This window comes from Neoarius graeffei, chromosome 1 (genome assembly GCF_027579695.1).
Source record: "Neoarius graeffei isolate fNeoGra1 chromosome 1, fNeoGra1.pri, whole genome shotgun sequence".
In the NCBI taxonomy this organism is placed as follows: Eukaryota; Metazoa; Chordata; class Actinopteri; order Siluriformes; family Ariidae; genus Neoarius; species Neoarius graeffei.
This window is the reverse complement of record NC_083569.1, coordinates 43,517,244-43,534,360: the sequence shown is the minus strand read 5'-3', so window position 1 is coordinate 43,534,360 and position 17,117 is coordinate 43,517,244. Positions and strand designations below refer to the sequence as shown.

Sequence of the window (17,117 nt, the reverse complement as noted above, 5' to 3'; positions counted from 1 at the left end):
TCAGTGCAATATGTATACTGTTCCTACTTATTCAGGTGACATTGGGCATACCTAACAACCTGTGTTTTCTTTTGCTTTCTCTCTCCCCCCCCAAATCTGTCCCTCTGAGTTACATGGAGTCAACAGGAAATCTTTTGGTGGAGAGGGTGGAGACCTCGACTGGCTGTCGTAGCCTGCAGGGAATCGGCCATCAGACATTTTGTCGCATGTCCCAGACCCGGTGAAATGTAACTGAATTGTCTTGGCCAGCCCTAAGGGTCCCATCTGCATCCCATCATTGCTGAGGAGTGTGCTCCCATCACCCAATCAAGCATCCAGCCAGAACAGGTCATGATATTTTTAAACCATATTAACATGCCATTGTGTATTATGCCTGATGTCAAGACTCTCGTCTCTGCGAGCCTACCACACAGACTTAATACTTGTGTCATTTTTAGGGCATACCTAACAACCTGTGTTTTCTCCCCCCCCATCTGTCCCTCTGAGTTACATGTCGGTCCTGGGATCGAGATGCTGACCTCTTCTGCCCTTCGGACCTGCTTGATCCATCCTGGTGCCCTGTGTCTGGTTGGAGTCTTATTGCATCACTCCTGTGGAGGATGGCCACATGAGGACAGTTGAAAGTTACACCTGGAGGACGCGCTGGACTCTTACAGTCACGCTTTTATGGCTGAGGACAACAGTTGACTTGCTAACTTTAGGACTGCAGTTGTCATGAACAGTTTTGCACTCAAGTTTCCATCAATGAAGTGTTACAACATCAACGAAACTGTCTTCATGTTAAAACTGTTAATGTTATAGTCATGCTGTCTGTTGTTGCCCAAATGAGGATGGGTTCCCTTTTGAGTCTGGTTCCTCTCAAGGTTTCTTCCTCATGTCGTCTGAGGGAGTTTTTCCTTGCCACTGTCAAGGCTTGCTCATTGAGGATGGATTAGGGATAAAATTAGCTCATGCTTTAAGTCGTTCAAATTTTGTCAAGCTGCTTTGCGACAATGTTTATTGTTAAAAGCACTATACAAATAAACTTGACTTGACTAACAACTAACTAACTACTAACTAACTAACACATGCAGGAAAAGCAAAGGTGGGGGACTCATCATTTATGTTAACAATCGCTGGTGTAACCCGGGACATATCTCCATAAAGACAGTTTTATGTTGCCTGGACTTAGAGCTGCTAGCTGTTAGCCTGCAGCCATATTATCTGCCAAGGGAGTTCAGTCACGTGATCACCCTGTGTTTACATCCCTTCGAAGGCAGATGCAGCCACTGCATGTGAGAGGATTTGCTCTGTCACAGCAAGGCTGCAGACACAGCACCCTGAGGCATTTATGATCATTTCTGGGGACTTTAATCATGCTACTTTGGACTCTACTTTGGCTGCTTTTTACCAGGCTGTGGATTGTCCAACAAGGGACAACAGGACAATTGACTTGCTGTATGCTAATGTGAGGGATGCATACAGAGTCACACCTCTCCCCCCACTAGGGAAGTCTGACCACAACCTGGTTCTTCTACAGCCGAAGTACACCCCCCTGGTTCAAAGGCAGCCTGCAACAACTAGCTCCATCAGGAGGTGGTCCCCTGAAATGGAAGATGCCCTCAGAGACTGCTATTACCCCTTTTCCACCAAATCAGTTCCAGGGCTGGTTCGGGGCCAGTGCTTAGTTTGGAACCAGGTTTTCTGTTTCCACTGACAAAGAACTGGCTCTGGGCCAGAAAAACTGGTTCCGGGGTAGCACCAACTCTTTGCTGGGCTAAAGGAAAGAACTGCTTACATCACCGGGGGGCGGAGTTGTTAAGACCAACAACAATAGCAAGACCGCGAGAGGACGCCATTTTTAAATAAGTGACGAGATATCATGGATGCAGTAAAGCAGCAATCATCCATTATTGTTGTTGTTGCTGCTGCTTCTTCTTCTCCGTGTTGTTGTTGCTTCGATGTTTGCACCAAGGTTTATGCAAATGCAGTGACGTAACTGACGTATACAATGACGTGGCTCCCCTTAGCACCCCGAACTATGGAAACGCAAACTGGTTCTCAGCTGGTTCGCAAGTTGAACGAGTTGTGAACCAGCACCAGCACTGGCCCCGAACCAGCCCTGGAACTGATTTGGTGGAAAAGGAAAAATGTGTTTTTCAACACAAGAAGATAAACTTCATATCTTCAAGCCAACATGTAATTTTCTTTTTATTATATAAACACATTCACAAACAAAAAGTATCCAAATTTATCAAAACAATTCATCAGTATCTTCATGAGTGAGAATATTGAAAAAATATGTTATTTAATGTCCCGGATGTAGTTTGTATGAAACATACGAGTGGCATATTTCCCAGTAAAACACTCATGTCCATGTTATATTATGTAGTATAAGAAGTATTATGTATTAAACTTAAATTCTGGGGGGCAAAAATGGATTTTTCTTTTTCTAACTGGCCAAATGGGGAGAATTGGGACAATTCATGTTGCAGGTTTTTTCTTGTGGTTTACAAATATAAAATTGTTTTAAAATGTTTGCTAAAATGTGATTGTATACCTGCATGAGGGTTAATCTTATTTAATTCCTTCTTGAGAATGGAGCTGTTTTGTCTCATCAGGTTTTGGGTAAACTGACATTTTTCTCTCTCTGTACCAGTATTGTGTGTTCATACAGTTCATATGTTACAAGTTCTGATAATAAATAAAAATAGGTACCCTATGGGTACATGTGGCTACTGATTATAAATAAAATTGTTTTCTGATACTATGTCCAGTAAATATAGCATATGTACATGTTATCAATTCTACTCGCCTCATCTCTTGCAAGCATCACCAAGCTGTGAGTAGCATCAGGGCTTGTAGTATTTTGGTTACCAATTTTTTTTTTTACTGTGTTTTGTTCAAAATATGGTACTGTGAACTATATCCATTTTCAAAATAGTAGGAAAGCACTTGTTCATGAAGTGTCTTAGAAGCATTATTTAGTACTAATGAACACATTTTGTTTCACAAGTGTAGTGTAAAAACTCTAAAATAAAAAAAATAAAATAAAAAAATGAAAGCGAATAGCAGAAGTTTGATCAATTATACTTTTAACTTTTACTATTAGTTTTCATGTAGGAGCTGATTTATTCCCACATGGGACTTTTGTAATTGCAAACCAAGCAGATCGTTCACAAGATTCCAACATTTTCTTCACTGCCTTCTTAAGTTTCTGTTGAATGGTTGGAATTCTTGGCGTAAATATCTGCCAAAAAGCTAAAAAAAAAAAAAACCCTTACAAAACCTTTCATTTGACCTTTCAGAAGGACCAAACAAAAGCTATGATAATCAAAAGGTAAATTTTCTTAAAATAAACACCACTTCTTGATATCGAATCAGTAGCCTTGGTGAGCCACGAGGTGAATTTTGTTTATCTTTTTATCTGCCAATTATCTTCTGATACGACAAAGTTATAACGAGGTTTCCCTTATTTCATTTCTGGTTTTGATTGGTTCGAAAGTTTATCAAGAAGTAGAACAGGTAATCAAACTTGATCAGGATAAGTGCTGATTGGTTATGAAGTTTTGCTATTGTTACACACATTCTTACAACACAATGACATAGCAGCTTCGCCACTCATTCTTGTGTACCTTTGATAACACGAGATCAACTGTTTGTATCGCGAAATCATGATTCACCATTCTGGTGATTGTAATGCTTATGCGTATGTGCATGCGCAGTGCGCTACTGTTACATTCAGGCCCTGTCCACACGGCAACGGATTCAGGTGAATCTGATAAAATTGTTTATCGTTTCGGCCTGGTGTCCACACGGCACCAGCGTTTTGGGTGCCCCAAAACGAAATATTTTGAGAACGGGTTCCAGAGTGGAAAAATCTGGCAACAGCGCCATTGCGAAGTTGTCTGGATGAGTAGAACAGATTTGTTTACGATGATGTCACAACCACATGACTGTCAGTGCTTCACGCAGGGTAGAAGTGTAACGAACTCGATGCGAGTTGTCAACAAATCCTATAACTTGGTTCATGAAACGCGCTTACAAAATATTTTCACTGTGAATATTTATTGTGTAATGGTGCAAAGTGAGAGAGAGAGAGAGAGAGAGAGAGTGAGAGAATAGCCCTTAGGGCAGAGTCTTTAGTCCAAACACTGCGGAAGCAGTGTAACCAAAACCACGCACCACCCGTGCGCTTAACAAAAACAATCCCGCCAGCAAAAAAAAAAAAAAGGAGCGATCTCACCTCTTCAGATGTTGGTTTAAGTCCGACAATACATTCCTCAAAAAGGGCGTAGAAGAACAAAGTAATCCATCAACGTGTAGCATTCAATTTATTCCAGACCATTAAAGAATTCTGGAGGATATCAGAATGTTGGCGTACCGGCTTCCATCTACCCCCGTTCATTCCTCTTTCCGCGTCTTTCGTTTTATGCTACTGATTAATAATCAAAACTTTATGTGGCTGATGCTACAGAAGAAGGGGTTTATGCACATGCGTCTACTTCTTCTATTGTTCTGGTGTCTCCGATGGGACCGTCTTACAGCGCACGTAGACAGGGTGGGATTTGTCAAAAAACCAGAAGGGGGGATGGTTTTTTTTTAATCATGAAACATCACAAAATTAAGGTAACAATAGGCTAACAGCTCAATAACATCCGATGATATCAAATGAATAACACTAAATGAAAATGAACACTAAACCAGAGATAGTAAATTCATCTTCCTATCTCTCTGACTAAATACACGAACACTAACACACAACAAAGTTCGCATTGCTTGTCGCGTTGCTGTGATGTTTCTCTCCCTCCAGATTAAATGGACAGTGACTCGAAAATCACTAAAATACATGAATACTAAATGAACAGTTTATTCTGATGGCGCAGTTCATGTGGCCTTTTCTGCTTTCCCGTCGGTGCGCTATCCGCTGCGTTTCGCCCTTCTTTAATCCACATTTCTGTGAATTTCTCAGCAGGGAAGGAACGCACGTCTGGCCCATTGACAGCGAGGAAAAGAAGGCTGTCAGTGTGGATACATTAATTCTGTTGCGCTCATCAGTAAGGATGTGATTCATGGCGCTAAATCCACGTTCACACTCTGATTATCTACAATGTATCTATTTGCTGGGGATGTTCGTAGGGTTGCCAACTTTCTCATATCCAAACGAGGGACAATTTGTTCCGGGTGCGGACAAGTACCGGTACAGGCCCTGTACACGCACCCCAGCGCCCCAAAATAGTTACAGTACCGAATCGCCTTTAGGTGAGGGTTTCAAATGTAGGCCACTACAAATTCATTTCTAAAATAGAGCTTTTAAAAATTAATAGACCAATTAATGGATATTTTAAGTAACTTAATGCAAAATAACAAACAATTCTAATATTATTGTCTCATTTTTCTCTTTTAAACTTTGGCCAAATAATTCATCAGGCCATATTTATGAAAGCAATGTCATAAACTGAAAAATGATTTGCTGTAGCTGTAAAACCCTGATATTTGCTTAATTGTCCATTTGAAAACCCTAAGAACCTTCTGCAATGCTTCATAGCAGAAGAAGAAGAGAGAAAGGCATCACGAAGGCAGGAGTGAGGCAGAAAAGCTCCCCTTCTATAGGCTGAGGTCTATCCTGTTTCGGAAGGTTTTTTTTTCAGCTATCTGCTATCCTTATCAAACAGTTAGGCTGTATCCACTGGCTGCACCATCTGCTCTAGTTTAGTTTGATGCCTATTTTGTCAGTATACCTTAAAAACTCAGGATATGGCAACAGTGAATGGTTTTAAATCGCAGATGACCGCGACTCGCGGTAATAGTGCTTCTCACGGCAATTACGCGATTTACACCACAGCATTGGAGTGAGGGGCAGGATCTGTCCCTGACGGGATAAATTAAAATTACCCAAAAAACGGGATGTCCCGTCCAATACGGGACGGTTGGCAACCCTAGACATTCGTGAACATCAAAGCTGCCACTTCGGGTCATTTTGAAAGTGAGTGCAATGTAGACCATAGAAAACTGTGTCACAACATGCCTGTCATGTCAACTTTTTTTTGGTTTGTTTGTTTTATTGACGGGGTTGTCCCCGAGAATTTTTTTTTCAGCAGAGATAAAAACCAGAGGGGGGGATGATCCCCAGCAAATCGCACCCAGCACGTAGAGGTGTGGCATGTGTATTGCATTATTTTCAGCAAGCGTTGCGTTGCCATATGTACCTGATATTTTACTGATCCGTTGCCCATGTGGACGTGATATTTAAAAAAAAAATCTCGTTGCCGTTGTTGTGTGGATGTAGCCTCATTCTTACATTCTTACAACACGATGACATAGTGGCTACTGCCTTGCTTTGCCTCTATGAGGCAGTAGCCACAAAAATTAAACATGTAGGCACTTCCATCCATCCATTATCTATAACTGTTTTATCCTGTCCTACAGGGTCGCAGGCAAGCTGAAGCCTATCCCAGCTGACTACGGGCGAGAGGCTGGGTACACCCTGGACAAGTCGCCAGGTTATCGCAGGGCTGACACACAGACACAGACAACCATTCACACTCACATTCACACCTACGGTCAATTTAGAGTCACCAGTTAACCTAACCTGCATGTCTTTGGACTGTGGGGGAAACTGGAGCACCCGGAGGAAACCTATGCAGACATGGGGAGAACATGCAAACTCCATACAGAAAGGCCCTCGCCAAACATATAGGCCTAGGTACGGTACAACCCCGATTCCAAAAAAGTTGGGACAAAGTACAAATTGTAAATAAAAACAGAATGCAATGATGTGGAAGTTTCAGAATTCCATATTTTATTCAGAATAGAACATAGATGACATATCAAATGTTTAAACTGAGAAAATGCATCATTTAAAGAGAAAAATTAGGTGATTTTAAATTTCATGACAACAAAACATCTCAAAAAAGTTGGGACAAGGCCATGTTTACCACTGTGAGACATCCCCTTTTCTCTTCACAACAGTCTGTAAACGTCTGGGGACTGAGGAGACAAGTTGCTCAAGTTTAGGGATAGGAATGTTAACCCTTTCTTGCCTAATGTAGGATTCTAGTTGCTCAACTGTCTTAGGTCTTTTTTGTCGTATCTTCCATTTTATGATGCTCCAAATGTTTTCTACACTGAGTGCAGAATTATTAGGCAAGTGAGTATTTTGACCACAACATCCTTTTAATGCATGTTGTCCCACTCCAAGCTGTTTAGGCTTGAAAGCCTACTACCAATTAAGTATATCAGGTGCTGTGCATCTGTGTAATGAGAGGGGGTGTGGTCTAATGACATCAACACCCTATATCAGGTGTGCATAATTATTAGGCAACCTCTTTTCCTCTGGCAAAATGGGTCAGAAGAGAGATCTGACAGACTTTGAAAAGTATAAAATTGTGAGATGTCTTGCAGACGGATGCAGCACTCTTGAAATTGCGAAGATGTTGAAACGTGATCACCGAACAATCAAGCGTTTCATTGCAAATAGTCAACAGGGTCGAAAGAAGCGTGTGGGGAAAAAAAAGGCGCAAAATAACTGCACATGATCTGCGGAAAATCAAGCGTGAAGCTAACAAGCAGCCATTAGCATCCAGTTCTGCCATATTCCAGAGTTGCAACATTCCTGGAGTGTCAAAGAGTACAAGGTGTGCAATACTGAGGGACATGGCCAAGGTAAGGAAGGCTGAAAAACAACCACCACTGAGTAAGGCACACAAGATAAAACGTCAAGACTGGGCCAAGAAATATCTCAAGACTGATTTTTCTAAGGTGCTGTGGTCTGATGAGATGAGAGTGACTCTTGATGGGCCAGATGGATGGGCCTGTGGCTGGATCAGTAATGGGCACAGAGCTCCACTCCGACTCGGACGCCAGCAAGGTGGAGGTGGAGTACTGCTATGGGCTGGTATCATCAAAGACGAGCTTGTTGGACCTTTTCGAGTTGAGGATGGACTCAAACTCAACTCCCAGACCTACTGCCAGTTCCTGGAAGAAACCTTCTTCAAGCAGTGGTATAGGAAAAAGTCAGCATCTTTCAAGAAGAACATGATTTTCATGCAGGATAACGCTCCATCTCATGCGTCCAAATACTCCACTGCGTGGCTAGCCAGTAAAGGTCTGAAAGGTGAAAAAAATTATGACATGGCCCCCTTGTTCACCTGACCTAAACCCCATAGAGAACCTGTGGTCCATTATAAAACGTGAGGTCTACAAAGAGGGAAAACAGTACACCTCTCTGAACAGTGTCTGGGAGGCCGTGGTTGCTGCTGCACACAATGTTGGTCGTGAACAGATAAAGAAATTGACAGAATCTATGGATGGAAGGCTTTTGAGTGTCCTCATGAAGAAGGGTGGCTATATTGGTCACTGATTTGTTTTTGTTTTGTGTTTGAATGTCAGATATGTTTATTTGCAAATCTGGAGTTGTCATATCAGTGTACCTGGTGAAAATAAATAAGTGAAATGGCTACATATTTGGTTTTTATTAAGTTGCCTAATAATTCTGCACAGTGAAAGTTACCTGAACACATACATATTCTCCTAAAATGGCCAAAACTAAAAACGCCCCACTCTAACTTCCATACATATTCAGCTTTGATATTTATGAGTTTTTTTATTTGATTGAGAACATAGTTGTTGTTCAATAATAAAACTAATCCTCAAAAATACAACTTGCCTAATAATTCTGCACTCCGTGTATGGGTGAAAGATCTGGACTGCAGGCTGGCCAGTTCAGTACCCGGACCCTTCTTCTACGCAGCCATGATGCTGTAATTGATGCAGTATGTGGTTTGGCATTTTCATATTGGAAAATGCAAGGTCTTCCTTGAAAGAGACGTCGTCTGGATGGGAGCATATGTTGCTCTAGAACCTGGATATACTTTTCAGCATTGATGGTGTCTTTCCAGATGTGTAAGCTGCCCATGCCACACGCACTAATGCAACCCCATACCATCAGAGATGCAGGCTTCTGAACTGAGCGCTGATAACAACTTGAGTCGTCCTTCTCCTCTTTAGTCCGAATGACACGGCGTCCCTGATTTCCATAAAGAACTTCAAATTTTGATTCGTCTGAACACAGAACAGTTTTCCACTTTGCCACAGTCCATTTTAAATGAGCCTTGGCCCAGAGAAGACATCTGCGCTTCTGGATCATGTTTAGATACGGCTTCTTCTTTGAACTATAGAGTTTTAGCTGGCAACGGTGGATGGCACGGTGAATTGTGTTCACAGATAATGTTCTCTGGAAATATTCCTGAGCCCATTTTGTGATTTCCAGTACAGAAGCATGCCTGTATGTGATGCAGTGCCGTCTAAGGGCCCGAAGATCACGTGCACCCAGTATGGTTTTCTGGCCTTGACCCTATGCACAGAGATTCTTCCAGATTCTCTGAATCTTTTGATGATATTATGCACTGTAGATGATGATATGTTCAAACTCTTTGCAATTTTACACTGTCGAACTCCTTTCTGATATTGCTCCACTATTTGTCGGCGCAGAATTAGGGGGATTGGTGATCCTCTTCCCATCTTTACTTCTGAGAGCCGCTGCCACTCCAAGATGCTCTTTTTATACCCAGTCATGTTAATGACCTATTGCCAATTGACCTAATGAGTTGCAATTTGGTCCTCCAGCTGTTCCTTTTTTGTACCTTTAACTTTTCCAGCCTCTTATTGCTCCTGTCCCAACTTTTTTGAGATGTGTTGCTGTCATGAAATTTCAAATGAGCCAATATTTGGCATGACATTTCAAAATGTCTCACTTTCGACATTTGATATGTTGTCTATGTTCTATTGTGAATACAATAGCAGTTTTGGAGATTTGTAAATTATTGCATTCCGTTTTTATTTATAATTTGTACTTTGTCCCAACTTTTCTGGAATCGGGGTTGTATTTTATTATTGTTCTTGTTCCATGTCTTCCCACCATAATGTCTCATGTCTCCTTGCAAAAAATACTGACAGGAAAAGTGAAGCCTGAAGGCCAGTATACAGTGGTACTTGAAAGTTTGTGAACCCTTTTGAATTTTCTATATTTCTGCATAAATATGACCTAAAACATCATCAGATTTTCACACAAGTCCTAAAAGTAGATAAAGAGAACCCAGTTAAACAAATGAGACAAAAAATATTGTACTTGGTCATTTATTTATTGAAGAAAATGATCCAATATTGCATATCTGTGAGTGGCAAAAGTATGTGAACCTTTGCTTTCAGTATCTGGTGTGACCCCCTTGTGCAGCAATAACTGCACCTAAATGTTTCCGGTAACTGTTGATCAGTCCTGCACACCAGCTTGGAGGAATTTTAGCCCATTCCTCCATACAGAACAGCTTCAACTCTGGGATCTTGGTGGGTTTCCTCACATGAACTGCTTGCTTCAGGTCCTTCCACAACATTTCGAATGGATTAAGATCAGGGCTTTGACTTGGCCATTCCAAAACATTAACTTTATTCTTCTTTAACCATTCTTTGGTAGAACGACTTGTGTGCTTAGGGTTGTTGTCTTGCTGCATGAACCACCTTCTTTTGAGATTCAGTTCATGGACAGATGTCCTGGCATTTTCCTTTAGAATTCGCTGGTATAATTCAGAATTCATTGTTCCATCAACGATGGCAAGCCGTCCTGGACCAGATGCAGCAAAACAAGTCCAAACCGTGATACTACCACCACCATGTTTCACAGATGGGATAAGGTTCTTATGCTGGAATGCAGTGTTTTCCTTTCTCCAAACATAACACTTCTCATTTAAACCAAATATTCTATTTTCGTCTCATCCATCCACAAAACATTTTTCCAATAGCCTTCTGGATTGTTCACGTGATCTTTAGCAAACTGCAGACGAGCAGCAATATTCTTTTTGGAGAGCAGTGGCTTTCTCCTTGCAACCCTGCCATGCACACCATTGTTGTTCAGTGTTCTCCTGATGGTGGACTCATGAACATTAACATTAGCCAATGTGAGAGAGGCCTTCAGTTGCTTAGAAGTTACCCTGGGGTCCTTTATGAACTCGGCGACTATTAGATGCCTTGCTCTTGGAGTGATCTTTGTTGGTCGACCACTCCTGGGGAGGGTAACAATGGTCTTGAATTTCCTCCATTTGTACACAATCTGTCTGACTGTGGATTGGTGGAGTCCAAACTCTTTAGAGATGGTTTTGTAACCTTTTCCAGCCTGATGAGCATCAACAATGCTTTTTCTGAGGTCCTCAGAAATCTCCTTTGTTCGTGCCATGATACACTTCCACAACCATGTGTTGTGAAGATCAGACTGTGATAGATCCCTGTTCTTTAAATAAAACAGGGCGCCCACTCACACCTGATTGTCATCCCGTTGATTGAAAACACCTGACTCGAATTTCACCTTCAAATTAACTGCTAATCCTAGAGGTTCACATACTTTTGCCACTCACAGATATGTAATATTGGATCATTTTCCTCAATAAATAAGTTGCCAAGTATAATATTTTTGTCTCATTTGTTTAACTGGGTTCTCTTTATCTACTTTTAGGACTTGTGTGAAAATCTGTTGATGTTTTAGGTCATATTTATGCAGAAATATAGAAAATTCTAAAGGGTTCACAAACTTTCAAGCAACACTGTATGTGACAAGCTGAGAAACTAATGTTGTGGTAATAGGGTATAGTAGGCTAAATCCTCTCTAAGGCAGTATGAATGTGACTGATACCTGCAAAGAATTTCACACAATCTACAAAAGCTGAAAACTTGTCCCAATTCTCCCCGCTCTCCCCTACAGGTGTTCCTAATAAAGTGATTAGTTAGTGTATATCAGAGGTGGACAAAGTACCCAAGTTTATTACTTAAGTCAAAGTACAGATCCCACTGGTCAAATGTTAATCTGATACAAGTGAAAGTTGTCCAGTCAAATTTTTAATTAAGTTAAAGTACTGAAGTACTTGCTTTTAAAAATACTTAAGTATTTAAAGTACATTTTCTGTCAACACACTGTTGTATTATTGCCGCAGCGCTAACAAAACCTAACGCCTCTGAAGCAACCGACTGGATTTACTGACTAGCTTGTAGAACCTGTAGAATAAATAAATACCTGGTAGAATGTTACTAAATGAAACACAACTGAACTGAAAAAGAACCATTGTCATTTTCATTGAAAAAAAAAAATTGTAACACTCCTCCCCACCCCACCCCACAAAGCAGCATGGTAGTGTTCTGACCCAGCTCTGGCAGTGTGTGCACACATGCATGTGCATGTTAATCAGGAAGACAGTGGAATAGCTGTAAATGCAGCTTGCTCAGAAAATAAAAATGACAATCCAACCTGCTTAAAACCCAGGTCCACACCTCGAGCTTAATAACTGCCCAACAGCAACACTGCTTTAAGCAAGATGAAAAATATGCAAGACTATCATCTGACATCAAAACAAAAAAGTCCAACAATTTGTTATGACTGACTAGTAAAATACAGTCCATCGCACAGGTCTCGCGCACGCAAGTGTATGTATTCATGCATATATGAATCTGCCTGTGGAATCATGGTGGGTTAACATTAAGCTGCCTGTAGCTAGTCAGTGAAGCTCCACCTGACATGCTCGCAAACTCTTTTCAAACTCAAAATCATATTGGGTAGCTAATGTTACTAGAAAAGAAAGATTTCTACATTTTGTTTATTTGGCAAGATTATGCTAAAACATATTTCTGAAAGCACTTCATATAAGTTAACGTTATTCATGTTAGCGTGACTGTTTTTACATGCTAAATAACAGTGTCCAAGTTAACTAGCTGTGTGTTCACGTTAGCTGCAGACAAGGCGATGGCAACTTGGTGGGAAAATCCATAGAAAGTCTTTGACTAACCAGACTGCATCGCTATTGTGACGTTATCGCAAGCTCTAAAAGCACAGACAACTTTGTTGCAAGCTTTCTCTTGGAATAAAACGTTTACATCCCTCAATATGCTTCCGCAGGTTGGACGGCGAGTTTTTGTAGGCCGTGATGTGGTTCGTATTAGGCAAACAAAGCAAGCATTTAAAACAAAACAAATCTTTAACTCTTTCAGAAAACTTAAACATGGGTTCTAGATAAAGCCATGAGTGTGTGTGTGTGTGTGTGCGCATTCCCGAGAAGAACTGCCTCCTTCCATTCTGCCATCAACTGATCATGTTAAATAAAGCTGCTGAGAAATCACTGATCTTGATTTTATCCAGTCTATGGATGTGAAATGACCCTAGTGATTACTGATAGGCTGTATCAGTGTCACCTGTGGAAAAAAAACAATCACATTTTAGAAAAGAAAAGAAAAAACATCCACTTTCAAAGCTGCTTCATAGTAATGAGTAACGAGGACCTTGACAGAAATGTAGTGGAATGAAAATTACGATATTTGTCTTTCAGATGCGGTGAATTTAAAGTCATAAGTTGCCAAAAATATTAATACTCAAGTATTAATATTAGTACAGATACTCAAAAAGTGTACTTAAGTACAGTACTCAAGTAAATGTACTTAGTTACTGCCCATCTCTGGTGTATATCATTTGTCTTTTTAATAGATTAATTGACTGTAGACTTACAGTGGTCCTTGAAAGTTTGTGAACCCTTTAGAATTTTCTATATTTCTGCATAAATATGACCTAAAACATCATCAGATTTTCACACAAGTCCTAAAAGTAGATAAAGAGAACCCAGTTAAACAAATGAGACAAAAATATTATACTTGGTGATTTATTTATTGAGGAAAATGATCCAATATTACATATCTGTGATTGGCAAAAGTATGTGAACCTTTGCTTTCAGTATCTGGTGTGACCCCCTTGTGCAGCAATAACTGCACCTAAATGTTTCCAGTAACTGTTGATCAGTCCTGCACACCGGCTTGGAGGAATTTTAGCCCATTCTTCCATGAAGAACAGCTTCAACTCTGGGATGTTGATGGGTTTCCTCACATGAACTGCTCGCTTCAGGTCCTTCCACAACATTTCAATTGGAATAAGGTCAGGACTTTGACTTGGCCATTCCAAAACATTAACTTTATTCTTCTTTAACCATTCTTTGGTAGAATGACTTGTGTGCTTAGGGTCGTTGTCTTGCTGCATGACCCACCTTCTCTTGAGAATCAGTTCACGGACAGATGTCCTGACATTTTCCTTTAGAATCTACTGGTATAATTCAGAATTCATTGTTCCATCAATGAAGGCAAGCCGTCCTGGCCCAGATGCAGCAAAACAGGCCCAAACCATGATACTACCACCACCATGTTTCACAGATGGGATAAGGTTATTATGCTGGAATGCACTGTTTTCCTTTCTCTAAACATAACACTTCTCATTTAAACCAAAAAGTTTTATTTTGGTCTCATCCATCCACAAAACACTTTTCCAATAGCCTTCTGGATTGTCCACATGATTTTTAGCAAACTGCAGACAAGCAGCAATGTTCTTTTTGGAAAGCAGTGGCTTTCTCCTTGCAACCCTGCCATGCACACCATTGTTGTTCAGTGTTCTCCTGATGGTGGACTCATGAACATTAACCAATGAGAGAGAGGCCTTCAGTTGCTTAGAAGTTACCCTGGGGTCCTTTGTGACCTCACCGACTATTACACGCCTTGCTCTTGGAGTGATCGTTGTTGGTCGACCACTCCTGGAGACTGTAACAATAGTCTTGAATTTCCTCCATTTGTACACAATCTGTCTGACTGTGGATTGGTGGAGTCCAAACTCTTTAGAGATGGTTTTGTAACCTTTTCCAGCCTGATGAGCATCAACAATGCTTTTTCTGAGCTCCTCAGAAATCTCCTTTGTTCATGCCATGATACACTTCCACAAACATGTGTTGTGAAGATCAGACTTTGATAGATCCCTGTTCTTTAAATAAAACAGGGTGCCCACTCACACCTGATTGTCATCCCATTGATTGAAAACACCTGACTCTAATTTCACCTTCAAATGAACTGCTAATCCTAGAGGTTCACATACTTTTGCCACTCACAGATATGTAATATTGGATCATTTTCCTCAATAAATAAATGATCAAGTATAATATTTTTGTTTAACTGGGTTCTCTTTATGTACTTTTAGGACTTGTGTGAAAATCTGATGATGTTTTAGGTCATGTTTATGCAGAAATATAGAAAATTCTAAAGGGTTCACAAACTTTCAAGCAACACTGTAGTTGCCCTTGAGCGCGTGGGAAATGTCGAGTCACGTGATTGGCTTGCGCGCGGCTCTCGCTGCTCAGGTGCAGCGGTGGTCTTGTGCCGGCTCTTAACACAGTGTGCGCGAGCTGCAGTTATCCGGCAGACCCGTTCTGGCTCATGTTTCCTGTCTTTTAAAGCTCTGAGCATAAAGGGTTTACTCAGAATAGACAACTAACGCTGTTTTGACAGCTTTTTAAACACTCTCTCTCTCAAGTTCTGACATCTCGGCACAGGAAAGCGGTAAGTGCCTCACTCACTGTCCTCAGGCTGCACTGTTACTTGTTTCTCTCGTGTTTTCCTCACACTTGTGTTACAGTGGTGCTTGAAAGTTTGTGAACCCTTTAGAATTTTCTTTATTTCTGCATAAATATGACCTAAAACATCATCAGATTTTCACACAAGTCCTAAAAGTAGATAAAGAGAACCCAGTTAAACAAATGAGACAAAAATATTGTACTTGCTCATTTAATTATTGAGGAAAATGATCCAGTATTACATATCTGTGAGTGGCAAAAGTATGTGAACCTTTGCTTTCAGTATCTGGTGTGACCCCCTTGTGCAGCAATAACTGCAACTAAACGTTTGCGGTAACTGTTGATCAGTCCTGCACACCGGCTTGGAGGAATTTTAGCCCATTCCTCCGTACAGAACAGCTTCAACTCTGGGATGTTGGTGGGTTTCCTCACATGAACTGCTCGCTTCAGGTCCTTCCACAACATTTCGAATGGATTAAGGTCAGGACTTTGACTTGGCCATTCCAAAACATTAACTTTATTCTTCTTTAACCATTCTTTGGTAGAACGACTTGTGTGCTTAGGGTCGTTGTCTTGCTGCATGACCCACCTTCTCTTGAGATTCAGTTCATGGACAGATGTCCTGGCATTTTCCTTTAGAATTCGCTGGTATAATTCAGAATTCATTGTTCCATCAACGATGGCAAGCCGTCCTGGCCCAGATGCAGCAAAACAGGCCCAAACCATGATACTACCACCACCATGTTTCACAGATAGGATAAGGTTCTTATGCTGGAATGCAGTGTTTTCCTTTCTCCAAACATAACACTTCTCATTTAAACCAAAAAGTTCTATTTTGGTCTCATCCATCCACAAAACATTTTCCAATAGCCTTCTGGATTATCCACATGATCTTTAGCAAACTGCAGACGAGCAGCAATGTTCTTTTTGGAGAGCAGTGGCTTTCTCCTTGCAACCCTGCCATGCACACCATTGTTGTTCAGTGTTCTCCTGATGGTGGACTCGTGAACATTAACATTAGCCAATGTGAGAGAGGCCTTCAGTTGCTTAGAAGTTACCCTGGGGTCCTTTGTGAACTCGACGACTATTAGATGCCTTGCTCTTGGAGTGATCTTTGTTGGTCGACCACTCCTGGGGAGGGTAGCAATGGCCTTGAATTTCCTCCATTTGTACACAATCTGTCTGACTGTGGATTGGTGGAGTCCAAACTCTTTAGAGATGGTTTTTTCACCTTTTCCAGCCTGATGAGCATCAACAACGCTTTTTTTGAGGTCCTCAGAAATCTCCTTTGTTCGTGTCATGATACACTTCCACAAACGTGTGTTGTGAAGATCAGACTTTGATAGATCCCTGTTCTTTAAATAAAACAGGGTGCCCACTCACGCCTGATTGTCATCCCACTGATTGAAAACACCTGACTCGAATTTCACCTTCAAATTAACTGCTAATCCTAGAGGTTCACATACTTATGCCACTCACAGATATATAATATTGTATAATTTCCTCAATAAATAAGTGGCCAAGTATAATATTTTTGTCTCATTTGTTTAACTGGGTTCTCTTTATCTACTTTTAGGACTTGTGGGTAAATCTGATGATGTTTTAGGTCATATTTATGCAGAAATATAGAAAATTCTAAAGGGTTCACAAACTTTCAAGCACCACTGTACACAGCAGTTCTGGGTCAGTTATGGATTTGAATGTTGCTCAGTTTGTTTCCATCTG

General features: G+C 40.9%; 1 protein-coding gene across 5 annotated transcripts in view; it reads left to right on the top strand.

Annotated features, from left to right (window-relative positions):
* The first annotated feature begins 15,208 nt into the window (after window positions 1-15,208).
* Window positions 15,209-17,117, top strand: part of myripa (myosin VIIA and Rab interacting protein a) — an 84,729-nt gene continuing 82,820 nt past the window's right edge. For all 5 annotated transcript variants that reach the window (XM_060932191.1, XM_060932183.1, XM_060932174.1 and 2 more), the window contains exon 1: window positions 15,209-15,378. The gene's annotated coding sequence lies outside the window, so the exon portion shown is untranslated. The remainder of the gene's footprint in view (window positions 15,379-17,117) is intronic.